The following is a 25,187-nucleotide window of genomic DNA, read 5'->3' on the forward strand; positions in this document are numbered from 1 at the left end:
TGTGTTGGACACAATATTCAGGATATTTTACTAAGAAACTAGACTTTCTCAGCACTGAAGTTAATATTTGCAATGAACTTCCATAAAGCTTGATGTTCTTCCCTAGAAAAAGAGGTGCATTTAGTATTTATTATGTATTAGCTCTGTAGTTTTAGTTCTCAGAGTATAACACTAACTCATATTTAAATTACTCTGTAGTTTTAGTTCTCAGAGTATAACACTAACTCATATTTAAATTACAAAATTCTAACACTGCAGAAATATATATCTATATTGTGGTTTTTTTTTTCTCATAACTCTACCCTTTCATCATCCTAGAACGTAATCTACTATCCAAATATAATCCTTATCGCTCATTATTTTCTCTAATTTCGGTACATTCACTGACATAGATTTATTATTTTTTACACTAACAAGATCATCCTGTGCATTTTGTTGTAAACTGACACTTAACTGTAACCCTCTGAGCTGAATTCCACTCTGCTTGACACCTATCAAAGCACGTTTTCACATCTGAGAATTCAATTCTATTTGAGAAATAATGGAAAATAATGCAAAGTATTGCTAGACTTTTCTTAGGAAAATAGAGGTATCCACAAAGTACCACTTCATCCTCAAATGCTGCCTTTCCTTCTTTTATTTCTTACTATCCTGGAATCCTGCAGGCCCAGGATTTTGTTATTATCTCCCACCTCATACATACGTGTCCCCATTGCCTGCAAGTCCTTTGTCATGGTTTAGATATGTGGTGGCTCCCACAAGCTCATGTGAGAGACAATGCAAGAAAGTTTAGAGGTGAAATGATTGGGTTATGAGAGCCTTAACCTAATTGGTGCATAGGGATTAACTAATACCACAGTGGGATTAACTAGGTGGTACCTGTAAGCAGGTAGGGTGTGACTGAAAGAGGTAGGTCGCTGAGGATGTGCCCAAAGTTTATATTTTGTTCCTGGTAGGGAGACTCTCTCCGTTTCCTGCTTGTCATGTCCTGGGCTGCTTTCTTGTGTCACACCCTTCTTCTTTGATGTTCTATCTCATCTCAAGCATAGAGCAATGGAGTCAGTCATCTAGGGACTGAGACTTTTGAAACAGTGAGCACCAAATAAACTTTTCCTCCTCTAAAATTGTTCTCATCAAGACTCTTGGTCACAGGGGTGAAAAGGCTAACTAAAAAATTATTTTCCTCCTTGGAGATATTTAGCTCTCTTTTAATGGATATTATTTTTAAAAAGACATTTTCTCTAGAGTCTCCTCAAAAAATCTCAAGAGAAAGGTTGAGGTGTTCGAGTTGCAAAATTGTAACTAATTTTTTTGTATTTCTTTTCAACCAAGGTTTCTCTTAAAATATTCCCTTAAGTATTGTATTAACCACGTCTCAGCAGGAGAAAGATAGCCCGCCCAGGGTGGGTAAACCCGCTCAGTCGCAGCTGTTTGAGCTGAATCAGTCATGTTGCATTTTCTGAGTTCTGCAAGGCATGTTATAAGTTTCAGTTTCACTGGTCTGAATAGGAAGTTTTCATAACTGGCATTTAGGAGTAAGAGTGTGGGATCTGCTCCTTCTTAAAGCAGCTCTGGGATACAGGTCTTCCTCCAGATTTCTCAGTGGTCATAGACAAAATCCTGTGTCTCAAACTCAGAACAAGCTGTGACCAACTAGGCTCTGATGAATGACTCTCTTTGACCCATTGTTCCCATAAGTCTCTCCAACGGTGGGTCCCATTTTAGTGTTCTGTCTAATAAGTGGACCCGTTAGACTGCCACTTGTGTGAGGAAGAGGTCATTATCTGAATCTGTATTTATTTATATACTTTCTAAAATTTTAACTGACACCTAATAACTGTACACATTTATGGGGTACAGTGTGACACTTCAATCAATACATGTAATTAGTAATTAGATCAGGGTAATTGGTTTCACCATCACCTTAAACATTTATCATTTTTTTGTGTTGAGAACATTTGACATTCTTGTCTGCTGGCTATTTTGAAATATATCATAAATCATTGTCAACCATAATTGCCCACCTGTGCATTAGAAGTTATTCCTCTTATCCAACTACACTCCTGTACCCATTAACTATCCTCTTTCCTTTCCACCCCACCAGTCTTCTTACCCTCTGGTAACTACTATTCCATTCTCTTTCTCTGAGATCAACTTTTTAGCTTCAACCTATAAATGAGAAACATGTAGCATTTTTCTGTCTATTCTTGACTTACTTCACCTAACATAATGTCCTCAAGTACCATCCATCCCAGGTTGCCTCAAATGACAAAATTTCATTCTTTTCTATATTTGAATAATATTCCATTATGTATACAGGCTTTGTTTTGAATATGTTCATCCATATATCTATACTTAGGCTGATTCCATTTCTTGACTATTCTGTGAAGAATGCTGCAAAAAACATTGGATACAGATGTCTCGTGGACATACTGATTCCCCTTTCTTTGGAAATATACCTAGAGGTGGAATGGATAATGGCTGCACTAATTTACTTTTCTGCTAACAGGTCATGAATTCCCCTTTATCCACATCCTCAGCAACTTTTTTTATCTTTTGTCTTCTAGATGCTAGCCACCCTATCTGGGGCAAGATGATATCTCAATGTGGTTTTGGTTCGCATGTCTTTAATGATAAGTCAGATTGATCATTTTTTAATCACTTGAAAATCTGAATTACTGAGGTGCCTATTCCTATAGGCAGATGTCTTACTACAACTCTAAAAAAATGCCTTGACTGTTGTTACTGCCTATACTACACTATCTTCAAGAAAATTCCTGATTCTCAGATTTATAGGGGCACTATCTAAGGGACTTCTGTGGTATAACCAAAGGGATAAACTTGATATACTGATTTGAGGCTCTCTGAAGGAAGAAATTTATATTAAATTTAATATCATGGTAAAATGAACCTCCTTGGAGTATATTTATTAACAAAATGCAAGGAAAAGATGAAGAGAGAACGAAAGAAATAAAAAGAGAAAAAGAGAATGAGGAAGAAGAAGGATGGGAAATAGAAAAAATAGAAACGTGAATACAGAGAAAGAAGCAAATCTTTAAAAAATAGAAACAGAAGTCCACAATTTGACTGAATTAGAATTTCAAAACTTGCAAAAATAATTCATACAACAGAAAGATAAAAAGACAATGACTACAAAACAGTACATTTCAAATTAACATCAGCTGAAATGTACTAATTGGCAGGACTTCATGCCTTTCATCATTAGTAAGGCACAAAATATTGCTACATCTGGATGGCAGTAAAGTTAAATGAAGTACTCTTCATGATTTTAAGAGAGGTACTGAATATAAAATATGTTTCACCTTAACCATTGAAACTCTTCTTATACCTAAATTCCAGGGATCATAATACCCAGAGCTCTAAAATATTATGCAGTGGATATAGACAGTGGAATTCATGAATACTAAAATAAAAATTTAAAGTCTTTGGCATTTACAAATTGACTTGTCACAATAGAACTGCATAGACCATAGTTAAAAGAGTTCATGCTACACAATGTAATTTGAAACAAGGTACACCAGGATTAAAACTCACCATACAGCACCTATTTAGAAAAGCAGTGAATATCCCCATGAATTTTTCCATTTAACATCTCAATTTGGCTTGTTCTCTAAGTTGGCAAGAATGAATAGTGGAGTCCTCGTGGATTATTGCAACATCAATGCCATGGTCTCTTCCTTCCCATGAAGCTCCTCATATTCAATATTATCGAAATTTAAAATTACGGACTCCATCCAAGCAGTGACTGGTGAACAATTTTGCTATAGTAGATTTGGCTGATTTGTTCTGTTCAGTGTTTTCTTCAACAGCCTTTCAGATGCAGTTTGCCCTCACCTCTGATGTGGTATGACATACATTTACATACCTAATGACAGGTACTGCAACCATCTGGGCATCTCACGCACATTTTGTAGGCAAACAACTTAACTGCATCTGACTTTCTCCAGAAACACAGGTGGATTTTGCACTAATGGCATCTTCTTCTTCAGGCATTCTTTTGACACATTCATTCAGGACATACAAAAGGGGACAGGCCCCATTCTCCCATAGATAGTAAAAGACTCTGTCACTTTAGTTCAATTGTGAAAATTACTTGGTTCAAAAAAATTTTAAAAAATCACTTGATTCATGACACATCAAGAAATATTTATTGGTGATCTTAGCTCCACAACATTAAAAAACATTTAATACCTTTGAGGCCTCTTTGGATTCTAGAGGCAATATATTCCTCATTTACAAAATTTACTTGTCATTGTGTTCTGTTGTTTCCAAAATAATCATCCCACATGGAATAAAGATCCCTACAACAAAAAATAGGCTCTAGAATCTGTACAAATTGTTATACAGCAAACTCTCTCTCTAGTGTCCACTTTGGGAGTGTTAACTACTTCCTCTCATGCCTCCTACAGACTCTGAACCACCTATGATGGTCATAAATTGCCTCTAGACTTGGGATATATGAAACTTTCCTCCTCTGCCTTGCATTGCATCCCATTACAGAAGCAATGTCTGAAAATCGTTGGTGTATTTTGGAAACATAGGTTCTCATGGACTTTGACCTCATGAACTTCCATACCCACCTACCCACTGTCACTGGGATCATTGAAGCATCACCACCACATGCTCTGCATGGCCAGTGTAGCTACTTCACTAATGATGGAGCCAAACCTGGGCTTTCTGGTGAGCCACAATTGTGGGAGGTGGTGCCTCTCCCTTTGCTTAACTCCTTGTCAGATGCTCTGGTGTTGGAGGAGGCCACCACTCTCTTTAACTCTTTGGCAACTTGGGGGAATCCTTTCGTGAAACTGAGAAAGCATCAGTGAAATTTCATTCACTTTACGGATGGCATTACCATCATGCTCACTGGATAGCTACTGCTTTCATTTTCTGATAAAGGACAGATACTAGAGTCAAAACAATGAACCAAATTTCAGGCAAAAATCTTAGCATCAGTGCTCTGGGAAACAATGACCCACATTACCACTCAGGTCATCATCGGCGATCTCATTATCTGTTCTTGCTAACAGCAGCAATAATAATTTTTTTGTCCAGGTTTGCCCACTGTGAACTAAAGACGCCTGGTAAGTTTTATATTAACCAAAATACAAATCAATTTTGCATATATCTCTGCACATATTAAAATCACAATCAAGGTTCTTCATAACACTCCTTATCCTCTTTGGAGCTCCAGATATAAAGGCAGTGATTGAAGCTCTCAATTCACTTTCCAGAATATAAAATGCTGGACTCTTAACCAAGGCATTCAACAGAACTTTCACTTCCATTATTGGTGTCAGAGTAACAATGTGAACAAAATGAAGCATATATTGTAGTAATCAATCAAAAATCACAACCAAATATGTTATGGTTGGAATCTAGGAATGTCCCCTAAAAAGTTCATGTGTTAGCCAATGGAGCAATCAGAGGTAAAAGGATTCGATTTTGAGAGCTAGAACCTCATTAATAGATGAATTTGTTTGATGGATTAATAATTTAAATGGATTACTGGGTGATAACTGTATATAGGCAGGCATGACTGGAGCAGTTAGTTCTTTAAGTACTGCCTTTGAGGACTATACCTTGTCCCTGGCTTCTCTCTCATTTTCTCTGCTTTCTGGCCACCATGAGAGAAGAACTGCCCTCTGCTGCACCCTTTTGCCATGATGTTTTGACTTACTTCAGACTCTGGACAATGGAGTTGGCTGATTACGGACTGAAAATGTGAACCAAAATAAACCTTTACTTCTCAAGTTGCTCTTGTCCGGGTATTTGGTCACAGTGACAAAAAGCTCACTAAAACAAAATGGTAAGAGTGGTATTTAAGTTTTTGATGTTTGCAGTTGCTTATAAGTCTTACCCCTCCCTCTTCCTTTATTTTCAACATGTTGGCAAGTTTATAAGGAATCCAAGGTACTCCCTCTTTACCGCCTGGGAGTTTAAAGTCACATAAGTCCCTAATGGAGTAGGAATTCTCTTCACATCCCCATTCCCTAAATATTGCTGTATCCTTACGTCATTCTCTCTGACCTAGTTATTCTCTAGCTATGCTCACACCAGCCATGGATGTCTGTCTTACGCTCCCTACAAAGCCTTATTAATCACATAATAAGCTATTTTATGTTCTCCCAGTGTGTCAACCACCAAATTTTGGGTAAAGTCAATCTTAGCATCTACGGAGAGACTGCAGCAATCATTTTGTCTCATTTTTTTCAAAAGGCAGGATAATGATAGATTGAAACAACATAAACTTTGAAGTAAGACAAACATAGGTCTTATTTCTGACTTTGTTAATTCCAGCTAGGTAAGTTTTGGCAAGCTGCTTAATGTATCTCAGATTTAGTTTATGAGACATGAATAAGTATTCCCAAGATCAAAGAATGTAGTGCTGGCACGAAATGCACACTCATGTAAATAAGGAAAGATGGATATATTTTCCCATTTATATATTCTCTTTTTTTCTGCTTTGAAGTGAAATGCATGTTGAACTGTGGCTGCAACTTGGAGCCACAAGCAGATCAATGCAACAGGGCATGGATAGGTTGGAGGAAATGTTTAAATGCCATCTCTGGACTTTTCTTACCATTGTCTTTTTTTATTTTAATTTTTTATTTGTTCAAATTAGTTATACATGACAGCTCAGATAAAGCATTTATATATTCTTTGCATTCATTTCATTAATGCCCTGCATCTTCATGCAGAGATGGCCAAATTCCTAACACTAAATTAAGAAAGATTTGATGCAGCTAATAATCTTATCTTCCTATGATCGTCAACCTCAAAAACATTTTCTTATCCCAGGACTCTATATTACTTTCTGTGTTCTTTTGCCTTATCTTTCAGGCTACTTAATCATTTCTATGTTTTTATTCCAAAAATCAGTCAAAACATTTCTGGACATTCCCAACAATATTATTTAAAAGAGAACTTATTTCAAGAATATATATTGGAAATACCCAAATAAATGATGCCAGGAAGACCAGATGTCTATATCCACAAGATTGAAACTTGATCCCTGCATCTCATCCTGTAGAAAAAGCAACTGAAAATGAATCAAAGACCTAAGTAGAAAGCCTGAAATTTTAAAACTACTAGAGGAAAACATAATGGAAGTATCTTAATAAAATAGTATAGGCAATAATATTTTGACATGACCCCAAAAGCATGGGAAAGAAAAATAAAGATTAACCAATGGGATTAGGTCAAATTAAAAAGTTTTTTCATGGTGAAGGAAAGAATTGACAAAGATACAAGCAAAGAAATAATCTGAGGAATATGTAAGGAACTTAAAAAGCAATAGAAATGCATAATTCAATTTAAAAATTGACATATGATCAGATTAGAAACCTCTCAAGAAAAGAAATACAAATGACCAAGAAACACATGAAAAAGCATTCTGTTATTATTCATAAGAAAAATGCAAATCAAAACTACAATTTGATACAATATCACCCCAGTTAGAAAAATTATTATCAAAAAAAAAAAAAAGAAAGAAAGAAAGAAAAGGACAATGAAGAGGAGGAGGGCAGGGAGAAAAGGAAACATAAATGCTGGAAAAGATGTAGAGAAAAAGGAACTTTTACACTCTGTCAATGGAAAAGTAAATTAGTACAACCATTGTGGAAAATAGAATGAATATCCTCAAAAATACTAAAAATTAGATCTGCCGTCTGATCCAGCAATCCCACTCCTCAGTATATACCCAAACAAAATAAAATCAAGCTACCAAAAGATTTGCACACCTGTTTCTAACTGCATTATGAGCAATCACTAGGATGTGAAATCAACCTTAGTGCCTAAAATTGCATGAATGGATAAAGAAAAAGTAGTATAGGTACACACAATAGAATATTACTTAGTCATAAAGAATAATGAATTCTTGTGGTTTGCAGAAAAATGGATGAAATTGAAGGATACTATATTAAATAAAATAAGCCAGATACAGAAAGTCGTTTTGAATGTTCTCTCTCATGTATGAAAGCTGATAAAAGCCACCCTGAAAGTACAATAATAATTGCTAGAGATTGGGAACAGTGAGAAGAGAAGGTAGATAAAGGGAAGTTAGATTTGCTACTGTACTCTGTATACATGCATTGAAATATCACACTGAATTCCATTAGTACATGAAATCAATACATATCAATAAAAAATAAAATGTTAAAAGAGATTAATTCCATTGTGTATATACACCATATTTTCTTTATCCATTCATCTGTTGAAGGATGCCTAGGTTCGTTTCATAGTTTAGCTATTGTGAGTTGAGCTGCTGTAAACATTGATGTGACTGTATCACTATAGTATGCTGATTTTAAGTCCTTTGGGTATAATGGAGGAGTGGGCTATCTGGTTCCATCCCAAGTTTTCTGAGGAATCTCCATACCACTTTCCATCGTGGTTACACCAATTTGCAGTCCCACCAGCCATGTATGAGTATACATTTTTTCCTCACATCCTCAACAACATTTATTGTTGCTTGTGTTCTTAATAATTACCATTCTGACTGGAGTGAGATGAAATCTTTCTAGTGTCATATGTAACTAAATAATTATCATAATTTTTTTTCAAAAATTTAAAAAGAAATTAATTTCATTCACCTATGTAGGTAAACCCCAGGACTACCCATAGAAGTTGACTATGGCTTATGGAAGTTAGCAAAGATGTCATTTTTAGGAATGGAGAAGGAAGCTCTGTACTGATATGTGATAAAGAAGTTTGGACATTTTGGTAATGTCCAAGAAGGAATAAGAGCTTATCGGTTAAGAGACAAGACTGCATGCCAATTCATGCAGCATCTCTATTTATTAACTAAGACTTAAGTCTACTTATTTAACATTTTAAAAACTAGGTCTCCTCATCTGGAAAATAAGGAATATGCTATTGCCAATTTAGGGTTAATTTAAATGAAATAAAGTACTTAGCATGTCCAGCACAATGACTGCAGATACTAAACTGAAAATAAATGTGAGTTATCATTGGTACTCAGTTAAAGAATGAAAACAATCCTCGAAGATAGATCATCTGCGTGTTCTCTCAGGCGTACTTGAATAATATGCTCACTGGATTTTGATTGCATCAAAAATACAAGGTTAAAGATATTTTCATTATTTTTCTTTTAATTTTTCTTGAATGAAAAACAGTTCTTTTATGCATTGTCTATGTACTGGAAGGATTTGAAATGATAAGGAGATAGACTATCTTGAAACGTTGAAAATCATAGTATTTAAGGATAATTAATATGCCTTATAGAATGGATAAAGCAGTTTTGAGAAAAAGACCACAAATACTTTGATATGCTTCCTTTCAAGAGATGGAGACTAATTTTACTCTTTTTCAGGATGGAATGGATTTAGTGACTTGGTTCTAATGAGTAGAATATCGCAAACATGTTGCTGAGGTTACTACTGAAATTAACTTATATGAACACCATGGTTTTAGTCTTGAGTTCACTCACTTCTCAGATCTCGTGCTCTGGAGAATCCTGCTGCCATACGATGTAAGGCACCCTTTCAAGAGGCCCATGGATGAGCAACTGAAGTCTCTTACAAATAGCCAGCAAGTAACTTGAGATCTGAAAACCACCATGCAGTGAAGTGGAAAGGATCATCTCCACTACTTGAGACTTCAAATAAAACAACTGCTCCAGCTGACAGATTTCACCAGAATCCATAAGATTCAGGCCACTAACATAGTCACTCTTTGATTCTGGACTCATGAAAACTTTGAAATAATAAATCTTTGTCATTTTAATATAATACAATTTTCAGAGGGTTTGCTAGATAGCATTTACATAGCAACCAGCTCAATAATCTGCAGTTAGAAAAACACAGTAAATAGCAAATTACAACCATGAATTTATGAGCATATGTACCTTTTGCTGTAACAAAGTTTGAGTGTGACTCCTAGATGAGAAACATTTTTGAAGACTCACTAATGTAACCTTTTGGGACATATTTAAAGACAAAAATTCTGGGTATTAGATGACTACGATTTTACCATGTGTGAAAGTTATAGAAAATTTGGAGTTTAATGGCTATAGGGCAAAAAAAAAAAAAAAAAATTAGGTTCTATCAGAACATGTATGGTAACTTGACACCATAAAACTATAAAATGATCCATAAAACTTTAAAAGGAGTAACTTCTAATGAGGAATAGAATAATCAGTTCATAAATTTTATGGTTTAGCAATTAGGTTTTGGTTGATAGAGCAGGCTAGTTTAAAACAGAGGGCTCATGACATCTGAAAAATGAGAAATCGCAACTGGCATTGTTTAAAGGATTCCCTTTAGCCTCCACAAACATAAAATGTCCATGTTCAAAAATGGATTCACCATATTTTACTGTATTGAACAGTCCATAACCTAGGAAACCACATTTGTTCCAGGATACAGATGATTATGAAATTCTCACAGATCCCTTCCATTTCATTTTCTAGGTAGAGATTTTAGCAATTCATATCCTGGGGATGCCCCAGTCTATGGAGGCCATAAATTTTGTACATGTAGGATTTCATATTTTTCCAGAGTAACTGCATTCTATGATAATAAATTTGCCACAAAAAAACAACTAATTTATATGGATAAATTAGTTGCTCATAATATTTCTATTTTCATATATATGCCACTGGGATTTTTTAAAAATATATATTTAGTTGTCAATGGACCTTTATTTTACTTTTTTATATGTGGTGCTGAGAATCAAACCCAGTGCCTCACACATGCCAGGTAAGTTCTCTACCACTTAGTCACAACCCTAGCCCTGCCCCTGGGATTTTGAAAGACATTTCATTGAATCTATAAATCACCTTAGGTAGCATGGATACATTAAGAATATTCATTTTTCTAAACTATGAACATAAGATGTCTTTTCATTTAGCTGTGTCTTCTTTAATTTCCTTTTTCAACATTTTATAATTTTTAGAGTGTAAGTGTTTTAGTTCCTTAAGTTTATTCCTAAGTATTTTAATCTTTTAAAAATTGCTATTGTGTATGAGATCATTTTCTTAATTTAATTTAAGGTTAATATATTATTTATGATAGAAATGTGACTTATTTTTGTGTGTTGATTTTGTGTCTTGTAATTTTCCTGAGTTCACTCATTAGTTCTTGTGGTTTTATTCATTGTCTTCAGCTTTTTCTACAAACACGATGTCATCTACAGAGATATTTTCCCTTCTTTTCTAATTTGGATGTGTTTTTAAATTCCTTTTTTAAATCTTATTACTCGACCTTAACTTCTAGTACTATGCTGTAAACAGGTGGTAAGAGTGGACATCCTTTCCTTGTACTGAATCTGAAAAACCAGTTTGCAGTTTCCCCTATTGATTAGCTTTGGTCTTTCATACTGAATGAGTAATCAAGAACTTCTAAGCAAAGAAAAACCCAGGACCATATTATTTTACTGATGAATTTTGCCAAACATTCAAGAATAATGCCATTCCTTCTTGAAATCCTTCAAAAAATAGAAAAGGAGCACTTCCAAACTCATTGCATTGGGTTAGTATGACCCCCATATGAAAAGAAGACAAAAAGATGCTACAAGAAAAAAATACAGGCCTGTATGTTTGATGAACACAGGTGCAAAATCCTAGTAAGCTGAATTTAGCAGCACATTAGAATAATCACACACTATAACCAAGTTGGATATAGTTCTGGGATGAAAAGAAAGTTCAATATAAACAAATAGAGGTATAGGGTTCCACATGCTAACAAAATGAAAGAAACAAAGTGCATGGTCATCTCAGTGAATTCAGAACAAGAGTTTTCCAAAGTTCAAAATCTATCATGATTAAATTTTCAACAAAATAAGTACAGCAAAAAATAGGTACACTAATACAGTGAAAGCCAAATATGAAAAAACAAAAACATAGTTTAATTTATTTCACTAAGCCATTTTCTCCATTTCACAGTTTTGTTTGTGAACACATTTTCTGTAATTTGATATTTTTTCAATAATGATACTGGCTGATACGTAATCAAGGTGATTCTTTACTTTTGGTAAGTGGAAGTAAATGTTCCTGTACACTTCACTCCCCCCTGGCTTGCGGAGTCATTGGAATCACAATAGGACTTGCTCATGGGATGAATATTGAGGCCTTATATAATGGACTAGAATGGCTAAGAGTGCAGAAGTTATGAAAGCATACATTATGTTCTCTGTTTTGTTGTAACTACTGTTCCCCCTTGAAGAGATATGATCAGTCTCTGAAATGCAAAGTTCTTTTTAATTTGTCTTCTTGGGCAACTAGGCATACCTTTAGTCCTGGCAGTGGGTGAAAAATTTAAAATATATGTTAGGGTAAGAAAAAAAAGTCAAAAATTCAAAGAATCCTAAAAGATACTGAACAACAAACAGCACTAAATCATTGGGTCTGTGGAGTATGAGGGGTAAAAACTAAGGAAGGATGAAGAATTTAAACTTTACCTCAGACCAGATAAAAGCCCAGATAATCTTATAGTCTTAAACATCTTAAAATACTTTAACATGAAATTTTTTCATTTGTAAAATGGAAAGATTTAAAATACTCTCAAATAATTATTTAGACTATTAAAAGGGATCATACATTTGAAGCCTTTATTATGGAATCCAGCAATCAGCATACTATTAATAACTTGAAAATACAACGTGTTTTCTATTCTATTATTACATCATTGTTAGTTATTATATTTTTTAAATAAAACAATTAGATTTAACAAAGTTTATTTGAATAAGGAACAGCTCATTAATTGGGCAGTATTCAGAACCAGAAGAGGTTCAGAGAGCTCTTCCCAGCACTATGAACAGCAAGCTTTTAGAGGTCAAAAACATTGTAAAGAAATCATATGAATTCTCTCGCTATGTGTCTGAGGCATGATGTGCTGAGGCTTTTTTTTTTTTTTCTTAAGGCATAGTGTGTCGAGCTGACTGCTGCAATTGGCTGAAATTTGGCAGGTCTAATTGATTAAATCTCAGCTGTCTGTTACATTCACAAGTTAGGTTTTTGTCTGTTTCATACACTTATTGCATTGAAACTCAAGGTTCAGAGGCAACTTCTAGTCAAATTTAACTTAAAAAATTAATAATTCTTTCATGGTCATCAAAAATGTAAAATAAATAGTATTTATTTTAAATTTGTAAATCAGCTGGTGTTGAGAATTTAAACAATTTGCTTATATTCCCACAACTAGGCAGTAGCAAAACTGTGATATGGTTTTAAAATTTTCCTGACATAAAACTCATGATCTTCTTGGGCACCACAATACTTCCTTGTTGTAAGAGACTGAATGGAATCTATCAGTTCATCAGTATTGCACAGCTTGCTTAGCTCAATGGTGAGGTTGTCAGAACAGATAAAAATTGTTAAGATAGTTATCTTTTAAGTAGATTTTAAACTACCCTGAAGAGTGACCAGAAAACTAAGGTAAGAATATACATTAAAACATGCATGTATAAAGTAAAGATGAATGACAAGCAAGGTGTGTCAATCGTTACACTGACAAAAGAGACAGTATTATGAAAGCTTTAAAAATCCAGAGTATATATTTATAAGAGTCTTTTTTCCATCTGTCTCACAAGTGTCAGACTTGCTTAAGTGTCTGACATCCACAGCTGGTGATAGGCTGCTGTGATCCATCTGTATATATGCCACATGCCAGTGACTTGACTGATACTAATTTGAGAAGCCTAACTTCCAAAAATACTCATGCATGGTTTATAAGTACCATTCACTGATATGTACATGTGGGTTTGTGTCCAATGTCTCATATTTGAAGTTGACTCCCACCTCTAAAAGACAGAAATTAAGCTGATATCCATCCCTCCCCCAATTAAAAATACAATGAATAAAAATTGTCATGAACTCAAGATCATGTCACCATTATTCCAAATAGTAAGAGCAGGCCGATTGTTCAGGGGAGATCAGTATTATTAACCTTGAACTCCACGTATCTGCGATGATTTGGTGAAAAGACATTCTTCCTTAAGCTGGATAAATAAGACTTGCCTTTCATGCCTTTAAATGCATTAAAAACCAATAAAAATTAAATTGTGGTATTCAAAATAAAAGATAAATGGAATGATGAAAAGTGATGAGAGAAGAGAGAGTAAAGAGATACATACATTTATTTAGTATTCCATCAAGACGAAAATTTAAAATAGCACCATTAAGAGAATGAGAAAGATTAGGATTTCAGTTTTCATTATTAAGACTTGCAGCATGTTTCTAAACATTGCAGATATGACTTTCTCATTTATTAAATACCATTCATAATCTGATCATTGCATTACTAGCCTCCTGCCTTCACCATGAACATACCCTCCCAGTGATGAGGCCTCTCCAGGCCACTACACTACCTCTTCTATTAGTAATAAGTGTGAAATTCTAGATGATTTTTGTTTGCTTATGTGAAATTTGTATATTTCATACTCTTTGTAATGATCACAAAGATTTGGGCATGTGTGTGTATTAGTGGGGATTGAACACAGGGGTGTTCTACCACTGAGCTACATCCTCAATCCTCAGCCCTTTCATTTATTTTTAAGACAGGGTCTAAATAAGTCGCTGAGGCTAGACTCAAAAGTGCTATCTTCCTGCATCAACCTCCCAAGTAGCTGGGATTACAGGTGTATACCACTACCCTGGCTACAAAACTGTTTTATAATTAAATTATAACTAAGTAAAATGTTCAAGTCCATAGAAATTATTCTATCAAAGCTGGAGTTCTGTGAATGCTGTACAATAAAGGTGATTTAAAAATCACAGTTATGAATTCTGAATGTTCAAATTCTGATCCTTAAATAAACATAACTGTCCAGCCCTAGGGGAATGAGTCATCACAGGACATGTTCAGGTATATATGTCCCCATTTGTCTCCAGTGAGAGTGAATTCACCTCTAGTTTGAATGAAGATGGAACACTCATTTCTTTACAAAAGGAGAAATAAAGGGAAATCTTTGACTTTTTTGTTGTTGTTGTTGTTTCTGAAAACCAATATAATGAATTGTTTGATCCTGAGATGTTGCATAGCAATTATACAAAATGACAAATTGTTTCTTGAGATTGGTTCCAGGTGCTACACCTGATGTATAATAGAGGAACTCAGGAAAATGAACACTTTTTTTCATTTTTCATAAGGGTATGTGAACCAAATGATTAGCACATTTTAAATTCAATGTACTGCTCTCTCTCCTTCCCTCTCCCTTCCCCAATTAAGGCAGCTCAGTCATGACACATTTTCCTTTTTCCAAAAAGAAATGTGTATTGAATAGAAACAAAAGAAAAATATTTTAAAGATGTCATTTTTTTTTTAGAAGACAGGAGTAAATGACACTGTCTTTCAGCAAAGAAAATAATTGCATTAGTGGGGCTAAAACTGAGGACTCTGAAGGTTTATTTAATTGAAAACAGAAGTGACAAGATATGTCTTGAGGAAACTGCTAGATCAGCAACAATAAAAAAAAAACAGTTCATGTAATATTTAAGGTAGAAAGAGATTTATATACACACACATATATACCCAGACACTATAAATACACACACATGTATATATGCATGTTATATACATATATTTCCTTGATACACACACACACACACACACACACACACACACGCACACATATGACATATGTGTGTACATGTTTCCTTCATCAGTGTTAATGAAGACTAATCAGATAGAGAACTGTATGAAATTCAACATTCTATAACCCCTAAAGAGGACTACAGTAAAATATGGAAGATATTTCACCGTATGTATTTGGAGAATTAATAAAAATATATACTCTTTCTCTCATTTCCCCCCAGCATTTTCCCTAACCAGGCTGAAAATAAGAAGTTATAACATTGCTACTTGCAAACTAGGTGAAAACTCACATTAGTAAAATTTAAAGAATAAGCTAACAGTAAATTATTAATTTTATTCTGGAACTACCTTAGGTAAAATATATTATTGCTTTTGCTACAATATACAAGGGGAAAAAAGGAGAGGGGAGAAATTTTCTTGTATTTCCATAACCCTAATACACTCAGGCAAGTATTTACTGAACTCCTAACACATACTGCCTGCCCCTAGGCACTCTGGGAAATGCACATGAAATGGAAAAACACAAAAATGACTATGTTTCTCCACTCTGTTTGCCCTGCATGGATGGGCAAAATTCAGAATTAACTCAGACGTTTTGATATGACATTTCATTGTTTTTAGAAATTCTGTTTGTTTTCTTATTGAACATGAAATGTTTTTCTAAATCTTTTTAATGCTTCATACCACTTAGCCTCTCAGTGTCAGGACACTTCATGTGGATTGTACAGAGTAGAGGAAGACTTTAATTCTAGTCAGGGAGGCTTTATATTTATTTCAGCCTTCATGGACACCAGGAAATTTTTTTCTGAAGGTACAAGATTCAGTAATAGAACATTTGAGGAAAGGTTTCATCGTGTTTTTCTTCATGATTCTTTATTTCTTTCTCTTTTTAAAACTGAAAACTCTTGCTCCATGAAGGAAGTAACAGACAAGTGATTTTTTAAAGCCATAAAATAAAGAAAGAACTAGCCTGAAATATGTACCTCAGACACTTATTTCTAAAATGGAAAATTTTGTCCACTAACAAATATTTGTTGCCATCAACAATGCTTTTGTTGTTTAATGGAAGGTTAACATTATTTTTGAAAAAAATATTTAAACCTGAGGCTCATGATAATCAAGTCTCCTTTGTGTATTTTTATATTTACTTACAAACACATTTTTAAAATTTTTATAGCCACACCAATCTTTCAGGCACCTGGAAAAGAGCAAAGAAAACAAAAACAAAAACAAACCGATATGTCTGTCTCTACTTTAAAAAGTCAAATAATAAACAGCATAACAAATATTATTTCAAACAGAGGTTAGCAATATGTCTCTACCGAGGGCTATCCTCTTTCTAAAATCAGGAATTACATTTGTATTACTTATTATTCAATTCGATAAACCTTTTAAGTGTATAGTATGTATAAGTGCATGCCTGAAAGTCAAAGGTTTGTAAAAATAAACAGACCCTGGTAAAGAGTTCCCATTAATAAAATGAGTTTTCACCTACAAAAAGAAAGAAAGAAAGAAAGGAAGGAAGGAAGGAAGGAAGGAAGGAAGGAAGGAAGGAAGGAAGGAAGGAAGGAAGGAAGAAAGAGAAAGAAAAGAAAGAAAGAAAGAAGAAAGAAAGAAAGAAAGAAAGAAAGAAAGAAAGAAAGAAAGAAAGAAAAAGAAAAGAAGAAAGAAAGAAAGAAAGAAAGAAAGAAAGAAAGAAAGAAAGAAAGAAAGAAAGAAAGAAAGTAAGAAAGTAAGTAAGTTCTGGAATTGGCTATGATATAAGGATGATCAGTGTAGATGGCACTGTGGTAGGGATATTGCAGCAGAGATCTGAAGGAAACGAGAGAACATGCTATCTCCCACTTGAACAAACCATCATGGGAAGAGAACAGCAAAAGGAAGTCTAGAAATCTAGAGGTTTCTTGACATGACTGTGATAAAGCAGAGCATCCAGTGTGAATGGAGTACAAAGAAAAAGTGGAAAATTGTGGGAGGTGAAGTCTAAGAGACCCATTGAAGATGAGGGACACATGCTGCATAGCTTTTGGTCATTGAAAGCACCTCAACTTTTACTCTCAGTGCAACGGGGAATCAATCACTCCAGTGTTTTTGACAGTCACATGATCGGGTTTTTTTAAATGAATCATTCAGAGTGATGTGTTGGAAATTCACTGTGTCTATATAGAAGATATTAATTTGAAAGTTATAGGCCTCAATTAACTACTTCTCCTAGGCGAATAACATAAAATAGGAGTTTGTGGGATTGCAATTCATTTCATAGCAGATATAAGTGATACATATTTTCTGTTTGGGATTTGCATTCCTCTTATAAGTAATGTAGAGAGTTTTTTAATGTACTCATTAAACATTACATACTTTTGAAGAAATGTCTATTCAAGTTCTTTGCCAGGGTTTGAATTGGGTTGTTTGAAACTTTTGTTGATTTTTAGAAGTTTTTTGCATATTCTGGATATTAGTACCTTATCAGACATGCTATTTCCCAATATTTCACTCTGTTGTCTGTGTCCTTTATGTGCAATTTAAAAATGTTTTGATGAAGTTCAATTTATCTACTCTTTAATTTTATTTCCCATGATTTTGGTGTCATATCTAAGATTCACTGCTAAATGTAATGTCATAAAAATTTATTTTCCTTTGTATTTTTCTAAGAACATTATAGCTTTAGCTCTTACATTTAAGGTCTTCAATCCACCTTTAGTTAACTTTTACACATGTTGTAAATCCCAACTTCATTCTTTCACATGTGAATGTCCAGTTTTCCCAGAATCTTTTTGAAAGATCTTTTCCCATCAAGGAATCTGAGCACCCTTAGCTAAACCATTAGACAATCCTGCAAGAGTTATTTCCTGAGTTCTCTGTAACTATTTCTTTGTCTCTGTCTGTATTTATGCCAGTAACACACTTTATTAAATTACTTTAGCTTTATAACAACTTTGCAATCAGAAAGTGTTAGTCCCTCAGATTTCTCCTTATTTTTCATGATTGCTTGACTATTTGGAGTCTCTTGAGATTCTATATAAATTTTAGGATGGGTCTTTATATTTCTGCAAAGAAATATCATTGGGATTTTTATAGAGATGGCACAGAATCTGTAAACCATTTTGGGTTGTATTGATATTTTAAAACTTACCAAGACTTTCAATTATATTGGAACATTAATATATGATATTATTTGTAGAAAACAAATGTAAGAATTAATGAATGAATTCAGTATGTAGCAGGATTCGGTCAACATGCAAGAATTCACTGGATTATATTTCTATCTATATCTGTCTTCTTGAATTTCTTTCAGAATAGTTTTTAAATTTTTCATTGTAATAGTCATTTACTTCTTTGGTTAGGTTAATTACTAAGTATTTTATTCTTTTTGGTGTTATTGAGAATAGAATTGCTTTTGTAATTCCCTTTTAGATTGTTCACTGTTAGTATATAGAAATTCAAGTAATTTTTTTGAAGTTTCTCAAAAATGTCAAATTTTCTACAAATAAGATCATGTATTATATGAGCAGAAATAATTTTACTTCTTTCTTTTCAATTTGGATGCCTTTCACTTATTTTAGTGCCTACTTGCTGTGGTTAGGATGTCAAGCTATTGAATAGAAATGGTGAAAACAGGCATTATTGTCTTGGTCCTGATCTTCTGGGGAAAATTTTCAGTGTTTCATCATTGGTATGATCTTAACTACAGGTTTTTCATACAGGGCCTTTTTATGTTGTGGTAGTTTCCCTCTGTTCTTAATTGGCTAGTGTTTTCATTGTGAAAGGTGTTGAATATTGTCAAATTCCTTTTCTGCAACATTTGAGATGATTTCCTTACTTCTGTTAGTATGATGTAATACATTGATCCAGTTTCATGTATTGTATCCCAAGAATAAATCTCTCTTGATCAAGGTATATATTTATTTTAACATGCTACTGAATTCAGTTTGGAATTTGTTGAGGATTTTTGCATCAATATTAATTAAGTAATTTTGATCTCTAATTTTCTTTTTCTGTAGTACCTTTGTTGGTGTGAAAACAAGTCTCTTTAGCAAATAAAAACATAAACTGTGATTCCTATTCCATGTGATATACAGAATTAAATTCTATATATTAGAGACCTAAATATAAAACTTGTGAATAGTTTCTCAGAGAATAAAAGAAGAATATTTAGATGAACTTGAATAGCCAAATGTCATAGGACACAAAAAGAACTTAGTATAAAAAAAAATTAACTTCTCACAATTTAAAAAGCACATATATATTAAAAATCAAATGACTTAATAAAATTTAAAAACAAATCAATTACAGAGAAATATATTCAAATACATACACCTAACATAGAACCTGTTCTCAAAATAAGTTAAGAACGTTAAGAATCAACAATAAAAATGCAACAACTCAATAAAATACAGGAAAATATTCAGTAGACACTTTTCTAAAAACATTTCTGTGAACGCAAAATAACTAAATCAACACTGACATAAATTCAACATCTTGGTAGACTATAGATCAACTAATTCCAAATTGCTAGTGATAATATAAAATGATTCAAAAATTGGGGAACAGTTTGGAAGTTTATTGCAAAATGTCTTGTACCCTTGCTATAACATATCAATTCTTATCCTAAATACTTACTTGAGAAATAAAATGTTTCCATAAAAATGATTTGGAAAATAATATCCATAGCAACCTTACTAATAAAATGTCTAAATGGATAAAAAATTAAAGTTTTCTTGCAATATTAGACTGTTTATTATCAAAATGAAGCGATTAATATAAGAGTATGACTGAATCTTTACAACAATGAGCTAAACAAAAGAAATGGAATACAAAATAATACACATTGTGTTATCTCAATAATCTAAGGCATTAGAAATAAGAAAATGGAAGCTTCTATCTTGCTTTTCGGGTAAAAATGAGAGCTTAATAGAAAAGGGGTGACAGCGATTTCAAGAATGATATAAATGATACACATCCTGTTTTCAGTGGTATTACCTGGGTAATATTATTCATCAAACTTCATTTATGCGAATTTTCTTTTATTAAATTATACCATGGAGGTAGCTGGAGAATTCTTTCCCACTGTGAAAGATTATGCTACTAGGTTCACCCTTCCATGTAGATAACCATAATCTCCGAACATAGCACTAAAGCATAACTTCCCAAGGACCCTGAGAAGTAAACCAAGGGAAGTTGAAATTTGGGAAAAATTTAATCAAAATGAATTTCCCATTTTTGCAGGTTTAGCCTACGAGATAGTATGACTGCTTGCAGGGTGAAATGGACCAACATCTTTCTAGCCAGAGGAGCCAGAAGAAGACTGGAAAATTTCTGAAATGGAGAGAACTAGGGTAAGAAAGCCTCAGATTTTGTGCTCACCACATCGGTGACTAAATTCCCAACTATTCGTTTTGTGGGAAAAATGAAAAGCAGCTTGGAACGTGAGCCATTGCCCACTATAGGCATGACAGAATATACAATGTTCAACTAGTTAATCATCTGCTGAATCAAAAATGTTAGCACACCTTATTAAATACATACACATTCACAATCACTGCTACAAAACATCTATGATGTCTAGGATACAATAGAAATGTTTTTCAAATTACGTAGAGCTAGAAACAAGCAACACTCTCAAGGGAAAAGAGAGACAACAGGTTTCAACAGGATGTGAAATGATCAAACAAGAACTTTAAAGAATAAAAAGAAACTTCATTGATGGGAAAACAAAGCCCTAATGATAAGTAAAAATAAGTAAATGTTGGCAGAAAAATGTGCATAAAAATATGAAAATAAACTAAATGTAAATTCCAGCACTGAAAAAAAAATCTAAAAAAATGCAATTTATAGTATTTAAAAAGGGGGAAATAACTAGTAAATTTGAAGATAAATGAATAAACTTATACAACTAGAAAAAAAAGAGCACAATATTTTAAAATCGAACAAAACATCAGGAACCATGAAACAATAGACAACTAAAATAGGAATATCTGTACACTCAGAAGGAGATGGAAGGTTGAATGTGGCAGAAATAAATACCTGAAAAATTAATAGCATTAAAATTACTGATTCTGGAAGGTGAGCTAGCCCCAGATAGAATAAGTTCAAAGACATGACTAAGTGAAAAGGAAACACCGATTTGAACCAGTGTGGAATTTTTATCAGAAACCGTGGAAACTAAAAGTCAGAATGCCAAAAAAAGCATTTGAAAATTCCTACCTATTGATGATTAAAACCTTAAGCAAACAAGAAGGGAACATCTACATCCTGATAAAGGACATCTACAAATTACACGATGACTAATAACACACATGTCTCGTCTCAGTGGCAGGGAGGTCTGTGGGCATCCATTCTCTTCAACTTTGTGTTAGAGTTTCTGACCAGCACAATGCAAGGAAAAGAAAATTCCAAACCATAAAAAGTAAGAAGTAGAATTTTCTCTATAGGCAGACAATAATTATTTAGATAGAAAATTTTGAGGAATCAAAAAAGGACTATCAGAATTAATATGTAAATTTAGTAAGGTTACAGGATGTAAGATCAATATATAAAATGAGTTGTTTTGTGTACAATAATAATCAAATAATTATAAGATAAATTTTAAGCTATCTCCTTTTAATTAGCTTCACAAGCATAAAATAGAATTAAATTCAAAAGCAGTTGTGAAAAACCTCTATTGAACAGTACAGAACACTGCTGATATATATCAAAAAGATGTAAATAGATATTCCATGATCATCAATTGTAAGACTCATTGTTAAAATGTCAATTCTCTATAAATGTATTTATCAATAAAATTCAGTATCAATTGAAATCCAACCTTTGTGTGTGTGAAGGTAATGAACTGATTCTAAATTTCTATGGAATTTCCATTTAGAATACCACAATGACTTTTTTTTAGAAAAAGAGAGAGACTTGGAGGACTTAAAATATCTAATTTTGGGTTTTACTTTAAGTCTATAGTAATCATTGGGGTATGGAATTACTAAATTATATGCATATAGGTTAGTGAAATAGAAGTATTAATCCAGAAATTAAACCACATAGGTATTGATAGTTGATTTTCAACTAGGGTAATTCAAAAGGGAAAGAGAAAGCATTAAGAATGGTATGTTTTACTTTTTATGCAGAGATGTTGTTGAATCTCTGGACATTTGTAATGGAGAGAAATGAGCATCAAGCTATGTGTAAAATTAATTATTCAAAATAGACCAGTCAACAAATGGGCTAAGGAAATGAACAGACACTTCACAGAAGAAGATCTACAAGCAATCAACAGATACATGAAAAAATGTTCAACATCTCTAGTAATAAGAGAAATGCAAATCAAAACTACCCTAAGATTCCATCTCACCCCAATTAGAATGGCTATTATCAAGAATACTAGCAACAATAGGTGTTGGCGAGGATGTGGGGAAAAGGGTACACTCATACACTGCTGGTGGGGCTGCAATTAGTGCAGCCACTCTGGAAAGCAGTGTGGAGATTCCTTAGAAAACTTGGAATGGAACCACCATTTGACCCAGCTATCCCACTCCTTGGTCTATACCCAAAGGACTTAAAATCAGCGTCCTACAGAGATGCAGCCACATCAATGTTCATAGCTGCTCAATTCACAATAGCCAGATTGTGGAACCAACCTAGATGCCCTTCAATTAATGAATGGATAAAGAAACTGTGGTATATATATACAATGGAATATTACTCAGCCATAAAAAATAATAAAATTATGACATTTTCAGGCAAATGGATGAAATTGGAGAATATCATGCTAAGTGAGATCAGCCAATCTCAAAAATCCAAAGGACGAATGATCTTGCTGATAAGCGGATGATAACACAAAATGGGGGGTGGGAGGGGGGCACGAATGGAGGAAGGAGGGACTGTAGAGAGTGAAAAGAGGGGTGGGAGGGGTGGGAGGGGTGGGGGGAAAGAAAAAAAAATAACAGAATGAATCAAAAACTATTACCCTAGGTAAACATATGATTACACAAATGGTATGCCTCTACTTCATGTACATACAGAAAAACAAGATGTATCCCATTTGTTTACAATAAAAATAAATTTAAAAAAATAGATAATGATGATTAGCAGATCTTTAAAGAAGGATATTATCTTGAAAAATCCAAGTGGCCATAGTGTCATTGCAAGTTCCTCATATGTGGAGACCTAAGTACCATTGTCTAATTGATGGAATGTGAGAAAGACTCTGGCATCCCTGGCGACTTTGAACATGAAGGGTGTCCACAAGGGAATTCTTGTAGGCAGGCTGGAGAAGCTGAGACAGGTTCTCCCCTCAAGCTCCACAGAAGAGATCCGTACCGGCAACGCTTTGATTTTAGCACAGTGAGACCCGTTTTGGACTTTTGAATTGAAAATTGCATGACAATGAATTTGTTTTTTAAATGGGACCATAAATTTCATGTTAAAAAAATTTCCAAAAGATAATGTAGAGGAAAACTTCAATCTTGAACCAGGCTAACATTTCTGTCTGGGAAAATTAATATCTAAATCCAGAAATTGGAGAAAAAAATCAGTTGAGAAATTGGGAAAATATGAAAAATACATTGTGTCTTCAAGTATTAAAAAACACATAAAGACAACATTTAAGAAATCTGTTAACAACAAGGCAAGAGAAAGAACCAAAAACGCTAACACTTAGTCATAAAGTTTAAGATCAATATTTGCATGACTGGACCCAGAGCACGTACGAAAAAGCAGTCACCATTCTTGTGGCACTTGTCATGTGTCTCCGGTCCCATCTGCTGCTAGCAGTGAATCATTCTTGTCAATAAAATGAATTTTGATAAGTTTAAGTGCGCGTGGTGTATGTTTTAAAAATGTTATCAGTAGTATTCCAAGAAGTAATATGCTTTGGGAGAAGCATAGGTCTTTAAATTGGCGAGTTCAGCAAGGAATTTTGTTCCTTAATGTTATTAAACTCACTAGGAGATTAAAATGTTACCTTATTTAAATGTTATCCAACAACAGTCACTGGTGACTTTTAGTGTTTGAATACCAACTATGGGCTACAATTCTTTGAAAATATCTTAAAAGAATGTGTTGTAAAGATAAGATGATATGAATGTTATCGTGGAATATTCTGATATGAAATCAGAAACTGTCCTAAATTCCTAAATTTTCAAAGAAAACTATTCATTTTGGCAAAGCCAAATCAGGCCAGTCAGACAACACAGCTTATCATTTAAATACTAAATAAGCTTATGTGTTGTGAGAGTTTTTCACTGGTCTCTCATGCTTCTGCATGTTTACACATTAGCAGTCCATTTACTTCAAATGGTATTTTCAAGACGTTTGTACTGGCAAGCAGTTAGAAAAAAATAAACACATCTCCTCAACAAATATTTTGCTTATATTTCAGGATAATAAAAACCGACTCCGTTCAATCCCCAGTACCGCAAAAAAAAAAAAAAAAAGTCTCCATCATTGTGCATGTGTACTTATATTTCAGGGCAATAAAGATGTCTCTTTCTAAAGGGAAAATGGACAGATCTTCCAACAGTCTCTGATAGAAACATAAGGGCTTCTTGATGCAAGTGTTTCTTTCCTGTAACCCACTCCACTATGTATATAGAAAACAGTCAGCGCTTATTGTATCATCACCCTGTC

Source organism: Sciurus carolinensis, chromosome 12, assembly GCF_902686445.1.
Source record: "Sciurus carolinensis chromosome 12, mSciCar1.2, whole genome shotgun sequence".
Lineage (NCBI taxonomy): Eukaryota > Metazoa > Chordata > Mammalia > Rodentia > Sciuridae > Sciurus > Sciurus carolinensis.